Source organism: Bidens hawaiensis, unplaced genomic scaffold (assembly GCF_021521415.1).
Source record: "Bidens hawaiensis isolate Kalapana, Puna unplaced genomic scaffold, B.hawaiensis_p1.1 tig00011861_1, whole genome shotgun sequence".
Classification (NCBI taxonomy): domain Eukaryota; kingdom Viridiplantae; phylum Streptophyta; class Magnoliopsida; order Asterales; family Asteraceae; genus Bidens; species Bidens hawaiensis.
In genome coordinates this window covers 130,453-142,720 of record NW_027491946.1, presented here as the reverse complement: position 1 = coordinate 142,720, position 12,268 = coordinate 130,453, and the positions used below count along the sequence as shown (strand labels likewise).

At 34.2% G+C, this 12,268-nt stretch overlaps 1 pseudogene; it reads right to left on the bottom strand.

Annotated features, from left to right (window-relative positions):
* Positions 1 to 8,381: 8,381 nt before the first annotated feature.
* Positions 8,382 to 12,268, bottom strand: LOC143539308 (ethylene-responsive transcription factor ERF084 pseudogene; annotated as a pseudogene).

Genomic DNA, 12,268 nt, shown 5'->3' with positions numbered 1-12,268 from the left:
AAAACTTCAAAAACCAAGAGTCTTTACCATCCGACAAAGTCAGGAGCGACTAGTGTACTGTACTTTGTGTCTATTTTTTTGAGTTTGCAAGTATACAACTTTATTAATTTGGGTTTGGGTTAAGTCATATGGTTTATAGTTATTGTTGTTCATTAGTATCATCAAAGGTTGGAAATCCTTAGTAAGGTGTGGGTTACCGAAAGAGAATCCGACGGTAACGTTTCTTCTGAAACTTGGTCTGAGTAATTTAATTTCCAATGGCTTTTTTTAACAACAAAATCACTAACAGATTGTAAAAAAAAGTTATTTATTTTACGACAGGTTTTTATTTAGAATGACTTTTGTATTTAGGTCACCACACTCTCCAATTTACTAATTTTTAAACATGATTTTTTTAAAAAAATATAAAAGTTGTTTTACCGGCCTGTTTAATTTTTTTTTATTTTTGCAACAAATCTATGGAATTTTTAAAAATATTGTATTTTATCTTCGGTTTTATTCTAATTATAAAAAAATATGCAAAAGCAAATGAATATATAGAATCACTACACGTACAAACATATACATATAAATCAAATCATTAACAGCAAGATTATCTTATGATCAATGAATTAGGTGCACTATACACAAAGTGATAAAACTAATTTTGTGTGATACAAATAATTTAAGGTATCATATCCGACTTGTGGCTATCAAAAGCGACAACCACTTAGTATATACGATCGAAAATGAAACATCATGTATTATTGAACTAAAAGTCTCTAGTCAATATGTTGACGTTAGACGTCTGAACACACGACAAGATCATTGAAAAGAATGTTACCTGTGTATTTAACTACAATTTTTTTTTTGATTCCAAATTCAAGATTTTCATTTCCAATAAAAGGATCCAATTACAATAAAGAGACAGGTAAGCAGGTAACAAGCTGTGCCGCCACCCCCCTTTGAATGGCAAAACCGATCCTACTGAAAAAAATTATCGTTCTTTGGCGTCGTTGAGTTAATGTGGACGATCTGCTGAACTCTTTTTAGAAACGTAGCAGCATCGGGAGCAAGAGACCCAAATGTATCAAAAGCAAAAGGAATGAAGGCGTGTTGATTCTCCACACACGCCTTCTCGTGCTTAGCAATTTTTCCTGCTTCTGCCTTTAACACGGCCTGCCTAGCAACAAACCTGGTGTCCCTACGCCCTACAAGAGGGGACACCCCAGTAAGGTCCACACAAACATGCTTCCCCCAGCCCATCCAAACACAAGAATGTCCGCTGGTCGGAGAGTAAACCTTCCTTCACTTGGATCCGACAAAAAAATTCACAGGAGCCTCTTTTCTTGCCGAGATTCCCGCTCGTTTTAACACATCAAAAAGGACATCCCTGATCAAATCATATCTATATTTAAATCCCGGGAGTTCTTTGCAATGAACCGCATGTTCACCAAAATTGTCTAAACACGCCTTACGACAAACCGGGCAAGGCTCATCTACTGGGAACATGGGGATCATTAACCGATATTTAAGTATGGCTCGGTACTCCACTGCTGACATGTGCTGGCCTAACCCTTCGATGGGAGTGACAGTCAAAACTACATTACAAACATTATTGTAATCATTATTAAGATTAAATAGAATAGTTTTACTCGTGTTTAAAAGATTGTTTAGCAAATTAGGCTAAGCGTACTGGCCGATTTTTGGTGGCGAAAAGTGAGCGATAGGGGCTACAACCCCCCCCCCCCCCGGCGAAATGCGGGGCTATAAAAGGGGGGGGGGAGAAACCTTTGTCGCCGTGGTTGTTTCAAATTAAAAAAACAAACAAACAAACAAACTTAATTTAAACAATATATATATACATACATCCTTCTTCTTCAAACACATATCCATTTCATACACAATAACCAAATTTTTCAAAAATACAACCAAAATGGATCCTAGAAACAACCCAAACCAACCGAAACACCAATTCCCTCCTTTCGAAACCCATACCGTGTAACTCACCGCTGCCATGAGAGAAAACAACAAACAACACGAAAAGATTGCTGCTATGTTGACATTGCGAGAAATGTGTAAAGAATACGAATCCCTAAAAGCGGCCGCGAAGAGGCCGCATTATTGCAGCGATGACGAATTGAAAAAATGCGCGAATATTATGGATATTAGTTTTTTTTTTATGTAAAATTTTAATGTTTTTTTATAAATTTTAATGTATTTTTATTTAATTATTTAATTTAATGGGTTTTTGTTTGTTTTGTTTAATTATTAAAAGAAGATAATAAAAAATGGTGACGTGGCACTGGAGGGGGCTACAACATCATTACACCTCAAAAACAAATTCCTACCATTTGTTGACGTGGGTGTCACGTGTCAGAATTCGACCAATTTGTAGCCCCTCCACTACGCATAGCCTTCAAGTAATCATTATTTATAACTATCACATCATGCATGTAATTACTCATGGAGGGCCTAAGGTTGGATTAAAATATCTTTGCACAAAATCATTGTAGACCATGGTTTGTTCACATAGTTGTGGTGAGAAAACGGTAGTAGAGATGTCATAATCAAAGTATCATTTAATATGTGTGTAGTGAAATGAAAGCTTGGGCCTAGCTGCTTCGCGGGTAAGTTAATTATTTAAATGTGTGAAATATAGGTAACGCGATGATCTATTGTGACGTAGAATATGATAGAGCATGATCGATATTTTATTATTTTTATTAATCTTTGGGGGAAAAAATTAGAAATTGATATTTGAAAACAACAAAAAGAATATAAGCTTGCCACTTATTTTCAACTAAGTAAAATTTGAATACTAAACATAAATTTAATCTTGTCACTTATGCAATAACGGGGTCCGTTATTTGGCAAGAACATTGACTTGTGTTCCTTTGAGGATAACGTAGCGTGTCGAATATACTTTTAACATGTACGCTTATATTCTATCTCGTTTGCCTCTATACATATTTGGTATGTTTAATACGATGTTATTTCTTGGATTAGCTCGGTATCAATCTCGTCACTTGGGGAAAACTTGACCTTGAGTTATTAGTATAATCATCGGTGTGAAGGTATCAACTAGATAGTGTTTGTTTAGGAATCATATTCCAATTGACGCAGCTTACTATAGGAAGCAACACAGAGTCACTAGCTCCTTATGTCTTTCGGAGCCTCCTATTGATGATTTTCATCAAGTCATTCAAACTCCAAATTACTAGGTGAGTATTTTATGGTATCCACGAGTAGCATGTGGTTTGTATTACATATTTCATTTGACTGTCAATAAATTTAGGCTAACTTAAATTGCAATTAAATTAAGAAATATGAATAAAAGACACATAAAAATATGAGATAAAGAAACAAACTCAGGTTCGGGTTTGATAGCATGTTGTATACTTTGACGTGATTACTACAACATTAAGCTAGATACACATAGTCTCGTTTTAACGTATGTAATTACTGGGCACAGGACATATATACAAATATGCATGGGAAATTTTAAAGTAGTTAAAGTAAGAGTAAAATAGTCGTTCGTAACTTATTTTTAATAAAATAAACAGGCAATTTTGATGGTTTTTTTTTAAGAAAAGAAATATATTCAATTTTGATTTTTGAATTAGGTAAAAATTCGATTACTAAAGTTTAAAAAATGGTTTCACTTGAGAAGGCTGTTATAAATTTCTAGCATGGGCCAAAAGCAGCCCATCAAAACCCACTTTCATAGTTCCATATGGCAGTTTAATTAAATTGAAGCTGAAGCCCATCTCTTATTATTCTCTTCAATTCACTAGTCTTTCTATGATTCTATCTAGACTTAACTTCAACCTAAAAAAATCATAAAATAAAAATAATATTAAGTAATATACTTTACCAACATATTATTGCATTTAACTAAATAATTAACACTCTGTTGCACATAACAAAGAAAGAAAATGAAATAGCAAAAAATATATCTTTTGCAATTGCAATCATGTTATATAGTTATAAATATTCATTTTACTTACATGGTCTCGTTTTAAAATTTTCTCATACATTCCATAAATTTATTAACTTTAAAAATTTAAAGGACAAGGACAGGACATATATATATATATATATATATATATTATAATGAAAGTTCCATTAAATTGATTTATCAGTAAATAATACAAGTCAATGACATGTTACTGTAAAAAAAAAAAAAAAGACACGGGTGAAACAATGATGAAAAGTTGTGATAATGGCATTCTTTGTTTCTTTTGTTTACTTTTGGCATATTTTTTTGTTCAATCTTTTCCCCAAATTGGGTTTGGGTTAACCCTCCTGCCAACAAGTGATGGATTGGCCTCTTAGTCCAAAGCCTGTTCATTCGTTTAATTCGATTTTATTGTTCCAAAACGCTATACCATCTCAGGCCCAACACGTGAGAGGTAAATTAGCTTCACTCAGTGACAACGGGATTGGCTATTAGAATAGGTTTCGAACCCACGACCTCTAGGTTATTGTTCCATTTCTTACGACCCCTTAACCAACTAAGCTACACACGAAGGACTGATTCAATTTTATATGTTTAGTGATCGATCTGAACCCGAACCAGACGACCTTTTTTCTTTTTAAATATGTTGCAATTGACAACCGACCTCTAAAAATTCACGCCTCCTAAAAGCATTTTCTAGGTCTGTCAATGCTTGTGATCATTTTTTATACACAGTATATGAAAATTTAACACAAGTATAGATCCATTTTGGGCCTTCTCTTAAATTTTTATTAGTAATACACAAACAAAAGTGCTTATAATTTGTTCATATAAAAAAGAGTATGATAAGACCTGGTGCACTTAATTGACAATTAAGTAATTAGGTGACAGATTGAGTAGGTGAAACTTGACTTGAGCATGCCAGCATGGTAGCTTACTGGTTTGAACCAATGGTTAATAAGGTTACTTGTTTGATTTACGAGGTTCAGGAGGTGTCACACTTACTGGTACGTATGGGAACGTGTTGTAAAATTAAGGTCTAGATATATCATCTCTTGTTAAACAGTGCTTAAACTTGTTTTGTTTTGATCTTTTGTGACGTCACCTCTGGTTTTCAATCTTTTATTCTGTTGTCAATAAACAATCTCACAATTACTTGGTTAGATTTGTTGTATTATTTGAAGTTGACAAGAGTCTTGCTATCTAACGGTGTATGCCAACTTGTATATCATATTATATGTATAATGTTATATTGTTCGCCCTTTCATACGATACGACTAGGAATGTGATTTCTTTCCCAAGTACACGTATTTGTACTAATACTACAGTACCTATTGGCTATATTGATTTAGCTTATGTGGTACTGAGTATTAATACCAAGATTTTATGATTTTAGTAATCGCTACTTACGGAGTTACGGGTAAGAATATTTAGAATTTTTGTACATGTTTAAAGTATGTGGAGGTTTTATTGACAATTTCCATATATATATATATGTCTAAAAAAAGGTCCAATTGATCATTCATCATATAGTTCAACTGCTACTCATACCCATTTATCCATTTTGATACTCGTACTCGTATCGGTACCAAAATCATTGAAGATCTGAAAAAAAAACAAAAAAGCAAAGCGGGTACCGAACCAATACTTGATCCCATATCCGCACCGTACTAATAAATCTAGTACGGTACTCGGTACTCAAATTTATTGATTTTCTGTACACGTACTTTCGCTACTGATATGGGTATGGCTACGGTACAGGTCTCATCTACATATGACCGATATGGTTTTTTCATCGATCATATCAGTTATTTCTTTATCAACCAAAAAATCATACGGGTCGTATGATTTGGCTCAAGTACGTTATAATTTTGCTATTTTTCTTGTATAATTACGTTATAAAAAATTGTGCATTGCATTTAATATAACTTGGCATGCTATGATGATACATGTTACTTAAATAAGTGATATGCATGTTATGTTGGACTGTATATGATTGAAAGACATGAATACAGCAATACTATGTATGTCATCTCATTCTTACTCCCTGTAACCTTTTTTCTGGACTCACTATTTTGATTATAACGCAAGAGTAAGGAGTTGGTGATTGATACAGTTGATATGCCAATGTATTCGTCTTACCTATGATTTATGATGTGGCCGGTTGCTTCAATACAAGTAAAATGAATGTTTATAATTTGTACCCTTAAGACAACCTTAATTGTTTGTATTTTAAAAATAAAAAGTCTCTAAGAAAGTTAATATATCAAGTCAAGTTTAATATTTAAAATATGTGTATAGAAATTATAGAATTATAAAAAAAATTCAAGATTTTTCTAGTACTTACGGTTTCCTCTAAAGAGTGTAAGAAGTGAATTTCTCGTCGCCTTCAAAAATATCATGTCAAAACTTTTCCTTTGAAAATATCATGTTTTTTTCTCGATTGTCGACAATTTGAAGGCTCCAAGCCAGTATTTTGTCTAAAAGAAAACACATTTCATGATAAAGCCATTGCTTTTGACTACCGAATGACCAATGGGTCCGCTTGACCCTCATTTAGGGTGTGTTTGGGATTCCTTATTTTTGTTGAAAAGGCTTTTTTATGATAAGTTGAAAAGGACTTATGACTTTTTAAGAAGGAGTTTCCAGAAAAGTGTTTGGATTAACTTAAAAGCCAATAAGTTAATAAGTTGTTTTTTAAAAAGTGTTTGGTTTAGCATGTAAGGTGTAATGGTTAAAGAGAGATGTGTGGAATGAAAGGGTGGAATGGAAATTCCAAACTTAAGTTGATAAGTTACTAAATCTCAACTTATTGAAAACCCTTTTTTTAGCCTTAATGATAAGGAGAAAAGTAAAAGTCCTCATGTGTTCCCAAACACTTTAAACACATAAAATGGACTTATTAAACATTCATAAGTTATAAGGTGGGGAAAATAAGGAATCCCAAACACACCCTTACTATTTACTACGTTCAAAAGATGAGTGTTTATGACCGAATTCTATGTAGGATGTTGTAAGACTCGTGACCGAGCAAGATGAGATCAGCAGGGATGCGAACATCATTCCTATTGGTACAGCCTAAGATCTCCATCCCGAACTGCTTGTCTCGAGACTAGTCTATGAAGCCTTATGTTTAAAGTATAAATTTTAGCAAAAGTATCATTATACAAACAAAACTGTTTTGTCAATCTTCTTACACACAGTCTCTAATTTTATTTTATATTTAATTCAAACTGATGTACATATAAAACATGTCCTAATTAATTTTAAAATAAAATTATCTTTAAGAACAACCTAGTATTCTTAACAAACAAATCCCATGATGAGTTTGACACAACCCTGTCCTTAAACAACAAAAGTGTACTTGCGGAATATCATTAAAGAATCTCTAAACTCACTGTTTTTATTTGTTTTCTTGGATTTTCCATACAGTGAAATTGTACTCCTTGAATCTAGGTTTTAACCAATCAGGGACAATTTTATTGTATAACTTTGTCCTATTTTCGTCTTCCCCTTATCAATATCAACCGTTCATAAAAATTTTAAATCATAAATATATTAATATTCATTTTTTCGGTCATCGTTTGACCGGATTTTATCAATATATCCTCCCCTAATCTAATCAATCTGCTTACTTAATAATCATCAATGATGAGATTTTCAACAAATAATATTCTCTCAAGATCCAAAACAATGTCAACGAAAGCAAAAAAAATCGGCAGAAGCCAAAAATAGTCTTTTTGGAAGACACTCGAAGCCAAAATAAATCTCGTCGTGACACCTTAAAAACTCGTGGTTCCCCATTTCTTTTCTTCGAAAAGTGCAGGCAACTTGACGAGATATTGAACCATTAAAAAATTGGCCTAAAGCAACATTTATTTAAAAAGAAAAACTGCAATAGGTGAAGTTTCATTTAACCTAGCTAATGCAACCTTTTTGTTAGATAAATTAATTATTTCGTTCAAAAGCAACATTTTTAAAATGTCGCATTTTAAAGAAACAGCGTTGCATTTGAACGAAATAATTGCGTTATCTAACAAAAAAGTTTCATTAGGTCTAATGCAACTTTGCCTAATGCATAACTTTTTTATAAAAATAAAGGTTGACTTGAGCCAATTTTTTGTAGTATGCATGTGGCGTGGCTTGGCTGGTCGAATATCCAGTCGAGTGATGATTATTAAGTAGATGAATGGACTAGATTTGAGGTAGACATTTCAGGTAAAAAAAACAAAAAAATAAAATGTTCAAATGGACAAAATGTTTATTTTAACCAGTCAAATAGAAATTCCGATTATTTTACGTTATGTAAATGTGACAAAGAAACAATATACTAGACACAATATATAGCACAATTAACATACCTACGTAACTACATTGAATCATTAAACACTTTCAAATCCACTTCTACATCACTTACTCACTTGCAAGATTAATATTACTATTAGCTAGAGTTCATCTTCTTCTTAATCTCCATTGGACTAGTAGTACTAAACAATTGACCTAGTGTATAATAACCCAAACTTTTGTATTAGATAACAAACGAATAACCATAATTTTAATATAAATATTATTTTAAACTGTAAATGGTATAATTAATAATAATAATAATAACATCAACGGATGAGTGTTTTGAATAAAATATGAAATTTAAGAATTTGAGTTTGAGCAAGTTTACAACTTGTAACATTCCAGCGAAAACTTGAGCAACAAACAACTAACTTATTTAGGAATTTGATCACGCTTATAACTCGTTTAATATATATAACACAAACGCGATAAGACTCCAAGATAACAAAACCTTAAATCTCTGTATCTCTCTGCCGTATACACCACCGCCGCCGCCCTGTAACTCGCCGGAGAAACCGCTGGCACCGCAGCCACCGCTACACGAGTTCTCGCAGACGCTACCAGTAGCCGAAAACCGCCACCGCAACCGCTAACTGCTGTTGACAAAGAAAACCATCACAACCGCTGCGACTTACCTCGCCTATCTATTTCATTCTGTTCGGCCGTCAAGGTAATCGTCCGTTTCCCTACAACCTGTTTATTCTGATAACTTGTTTTTCTTTTATACCGCTTATGCGATCGTTAACTTGTTCCGGCGATAAAACCCAATAAGAACACCTAACTTGAAATCATATTTCTTTAAATAACAATAAGATGAACAAGCAATAACGTTTTTGGTAAAATCAAGCATGTTTATTTGGATCGTGTGATTTCGTTTTAACCTTTTTGTTACCGGTTTCTTTTGTGATCATTCGTTAATGGATCCTTTCACCAGCCCTTGGCTTTCTTGCTATTTGTTGGTTGACTTAGGTGCTGCGAAACCGAGCAGTAGTAGTCGGGGAAGAATTGAAACATATTGAAGTTTATTTAATCTAAGTTCATCCTTGTTTTTCATTACAGTACGTAATAATGCATGATTTATATGTCTATTTAATTAATTATTATAGATAAATAATTGATATAAATTAAATGGAGATGTTCAATACTTTAGTTAAAACAAATTTTATGATACTGTAATAAACTGATTGAGCCACCAGAATGTTGGATCAAGTACATGCTAGCATAATAATATTGCTTGGGATTGTCATGATTATTTTGCAAATAATTATCACGACCAAACCCCGCTAAGCTTATTCTAACTTTTATGTTTTGAGGTATTATGCGATAGCATGACCTTGTAACGCCAATTAAATAATGAATTAAGAATCTTAAACCTGTAGTTGCCGGAAAATCCGTAAGTTAACGAATCACCATTACGATAATTTAAATTTCCTATAATTAATCCTACAAGAAACTAAACCGTAGGTTCTCACACAATTTGCGGACGACGTTGACTTTACTTTTTCTTTCGCTTTTGGTTAAGGTACGGATTCTGTTTTTCTTCACTCATAGTATTGGTTCTAGTCCAATTTATATTCGATGTCCGTCACTTCGTAGTGCGGATTTTTGTTATCTAGTTCAGTTTATTCGTATGATATGGTTATATTAATTTTATAGCATGCAATAGGTTATATATATTTTGAATTCATTATTGCATGTTCCTGTTTAAATATCTTTTAGTTATACGACTTTAGTTCAGTACTCTGTTACCCGAGCATTTCTGACTTGTCGTTGGGGCGTCAACGACATGGCACTTATCGTGACAGTGCGTAATCAAAGTTCACGGCGTCTCTGAAAGTACTCATGTAGTACCTTGGCCACTTAGAGGCGTATAGATCGATCTTAGCTCCGACTCCTGACTCCTGACTCCTGACTTCTGTTTGAGATGGAACAATGTGTGCACGCCACCCACACCGTCTCTTTGGTGCATGGACTAGCTAGCTGTGTACCCCTCTGTTTAGGCTCTGGGTGCTTCCGTATTACACGACCTATTTATTTTAACATCATCATCGTGTATTTTAGTAATTATATTTTGTTTCGCTATATTTCTGGTCCGTTTTGATATGTGTATACGCATTTGGTTAAATTTGAGTATATTCAGATTACGTCCCGATCGTGTATCGGATTATGTTTCGCATCTAATTATAGTTCGGTCTAAAACGTGGTTTTATATCCGCAATAGTTTCAGTTTTACTTCAGTATGTGTTTTGTCTTATGTGTGCCTTTACCTATACTATTGTTCTTTCCGTTACTGGGCAATTTTTGGCTCAGCCGTATTTTCTTGTTTGTGTCTGTCTTATTTGCTAACAGGTAATTCGGGAAATCGGGGAGATCAGTGATGAGAGTAAAATGAAGCTCAAGAATAAGGACTTGATTAAATTTTCTTTTATTTAAGCATTTAATAAATTTGACTTAGAATTTCTTTCAGTGTTTTTAACTCTTTTGGTTGCCATGGGATTCTTTTCATTTCATTTAAATGGTTTTTGTTTGGTCTATGATATCTGTAATAGTGACACGTCAGCCTGCTCCGGGTTGGGGTGTTACATAGTGACGTCACAACGTGACACTTATTACTAGTGCTACTATACTTCTTTCTTTTTATAACTTCCGGTGGTGTAACGGTGGTAGACAATGGGAACACCGAGGGTATCTCAAAGTTGGTCCTGGCTTTTGACCCTCTTAGTCGCCTTGCCGCAGTGTCGTAAGCACGCGCTGCCTCCTCCGCCGTGTCAAACATCCCTAGCCAGTGTCGGCAACGTCCTATCTTGTCGCGTATCTCTGCGGACCACCTCCCCCAAGGCCTCTTTCTTACCCCGCGGTAATTCTTTTCTAGTCCGCAGTTCTTGATAGACCATTATTAGACACAATGTAATTAGATAAACGTTAATTAGAGGTAGTATCATGTAAATATGAACCAATCTATAAATCATTTTTTATATATACTCTAATCAGGGCCGGCCCGGGCCATGTGTAGTCACACATGGCCCACTCTCTCCATAAATTATAAAAAAATTATTTACTTAAATATATAACTTTATTTTGAAAAAAGTTTGGGTGAAATTCCATAGAGTGATTTTATACTTTAGGGATTCGTTTTTTTTACTTGCTCTGGCCCCACCGGAATTCTAATTACAATTAGTAGACCACACGTTGTGGTAACTAAGTGTAATCGGACATCTTTTGCCACGTGACATCCCAGTCAGCAATAACAGGTTTTACAAAAAATGACGCAGTGGTTAAATGCCATGTAACCCCCTTTCAATTATTTCATAATTATTTATATTTTAATTTTTTAATATAAATTAAAGAGCAAAAAAATATGATTGACCAACCCTCCCCTCCCACACTATGTATATAACGAACCCTAATCAAACCGAGCCGGAGGCGGTGTACCTAGCGTAATTATTTTAATATAAATAAAATTATAAATTAAAGAGCAAAAAAATATAATTGGCCAACCATACCCACCCACGTTATGTACACAACGAACCCTGCCTGTAACGAGACCAAAACGAGCCGGGAGGCATTGTGCCCAGCATTTTGGCCTCGTTTCCATCTCCACAACATAGCCACTACGTGTAGTAAGTCTCAATACAATTTACATAACTACACATTTTTTACAAACACTTAAGACACGCATCCACCTTAACATTCTCGTTTCTTTAACGACATCAACCGTGGAATCTGTCTGTTTTCGGACCGTGGTTGTTGAATCTCCAAACAACACTCGTTCTCCCACCACTGCGGCAATGCCTTCAAGACCCGAAACATGGTCGTATTCGGATTCCAAATACGACCATGTTTCAGTTTCCGGTAAAGGGTACTCTTGTACATGGTTGTTACTACAGTAGAATGGATTGTGTAAAGAAAAGGTGTTCATTGTTTTAAATATTTGACTTTATGTATCAAGTGTGTGCATGGATAATGATGAGACCTACTATT